The 2,082-nt window shown below is 30.2% G+C and overlaps 1 long non-coding RNA gene across 1 annotated transcript; it reads left to right on the top strand.

Annotated features, from left to right (window-relative positions):
- Positions 1-602: 602 nt before the first annotated feature.
- Positions 603-1,502, top strand: LOC109207416. The gene is made up of 2 exons (XR_002065003.1): positions 603-721; positions 1,090-1,502. It is a non-coding gene; the product is annotated as an uncharacterized LOC109207416 (long non-coding RNA).
- The last annotated feature ends 580 nt before the right edge of the window (positions 1,503-2,082 follow it).

Here is a 2,082-nt window from a genome sequence, read left to right as displayed (position 1 = left end):
TTGGTTGGAATTTTACAATACTTATGTCCAAACGCCCACTAAATTGTGCGATGGCATTAACGTAATGATATACTAAACCAGGGGTGAATATTTTATTTTTTTTGGCTAAAGCATGTATGTCAACAAAGTAGTGCCTGCTTCACTTATTTTATTGGCACTTCTTATATAAATATAAATAATAGGAAGTAGAAAGAATATGCAGGAGACTGTATATAATTAAAAAGATTTTTTTGCAATTTCTTTTGTAATTCAAACTATATATAGTTTTACAGTGGAACATATGTTAGTAGCCTTATTCAATTCGTAAAATTGCTATTCGTCAAGTTAATTTCCAATTTTCACAATCTACTGCAGAATGAATGGAATTGATAATCCTAGATATTTGGATTCATTCATTCATGTTTTTTTTTTTTTTTTTGGGTGGTTGGAGGGAGAAAGGGCTTTTATAATATAGAATGCATTATTTAAAAACAAAGACAAGCCCCACAAGGCTTGATAGAAAGAAAAAAACAATTTATGATTGAAAAATAACAACCAAACAATTATATTCCATTATTCTAGAGCCTCAACAATCATTAGAGGGGAAGGTCTATAAATTAAGCTCCTCGAATAGCAATTATATGCTCACAAAAAAACTTTCATAAATCATAAAGAGCTATTCTTAGTATGGCGTTGCTTAGGTTTGCTTTCGTTCTAACCGTTCTTCTCATGACAACCACTAGTTAGTTTCTATCTCTCTAATCTCTATATAGCAATTTACTTATTGTGCTTTTTTACTCTCATATATGGTTACATAAGTGATTGTGTACGTACATATGTATATATATGCGGAGTCGTAGCTAAATCCGATAAAAGGTTGTTAGTTGAACATATATTACACGAAAATTATAGTGTATATATGACAAATATTAGTTTTTAACATATTTATATATTAAATCTTGAAAACTCTTAACGAGATTCTTGACTTTGCTACTGTATGCATGGTCTTCCAAGTGTTTTTATACATATTATTTGGATGTGTGGTTTTCATTCATGTAATACTTGTCATCGTTTGATTCTGATCAGTTTTTGTTACGATAAATTTTTCAGTCAATGTGTCGTGGTTCTCAGAGACGCATGTACTGGCTTCACGGGATATTGATCGCGATCTCTTGGGACTTGAGAAGAGGCTACTCTCACCATTTAAACTTATGACTTGTGGGAGAGATTGTGTTTACAATGATTGTAAAGATGATTGTTGGGTTTGCTGTAGATGTGTTAGATCTGGTTGTGTGTTATAATGCAAATTATGCATTAGTGTCCAATTTCAACCAACCCTACAACCTCATATTATGTATTTACCTTTTCTCGTGTAATTTGTGTGTTTTCCTCATCTTTTCTTGCTTTGTACAAAAATAATAATTAAACTTTCTAGTTTTATTTGTACTCAAAGTTGAACAGTGTTGGTTGAAGATTGAACTAGAGGTTTGGTGGCAATAAAAAAGTAAAAACTTTATTGTGTACTATATATATATATTATAAAAGCACCAATAATTTATGCTAAATGTTGAATGATTAAAATATCCTTGAAATATTGATTGACTTTTATGCCCTTAAATATTTGTATAATTTAAGGATCTAATTGTAAATTACCTAATGATGAAATTCTTTTTCGATTTAAACTACACATACACCGGCCCAACATAGTTGATCCTACTTGGATTAGAAAGACACGTCCATAATTCCCTTTTTTTTATACGTAAGATGCTTATGTGCATATAATGAAATTGCATACATGGAGCTATAACCTCTTTATATAATTTGTGATTTTTTTTTATTTTCTTGTATGGTTTTATTGCTATTTGACAAAAATTGAGCCATTATGTGTTGAGATAGGAAGGGAAAAAGCTAAATAAAAAGCTTCAAATTTTGACTAAACCAACCATAACTAAATTGTTCATCTTCCAAGCCTAAAAACTTACATATAACTAACTATCTAGAATTCAAAGGTCCTTACATGCTGTAAAGTTTTATTACACCTGTTGTTGCTGCTGTGTTAAAACACAAAATCAGAAAACTGTTAGAAGAATAAAAGAAATTGGA

Source organism: Nicotiana attenuata, unplaced genomic scaffold (assembly GCF_001879085.1).
Source record: "Nicotiana attenuata strain UT unplaced genomic scaffold, NIATTr2, whole genome shotgun sequence".
In the NCBI taxonomy this organism is placed as follows: domain Eukaryota; kingdom Viridiplantae; phylum Streptophyta; class Magnoliopsida; order Solanales; family Solanaceae; genus Nicotiana; species Nicotiana attenuata.
The sequence above is the reverse complement of the archived record's forward strand: the minus strand, read 5'-3'. Positions and strand labels throughout refer to the sequence as shown.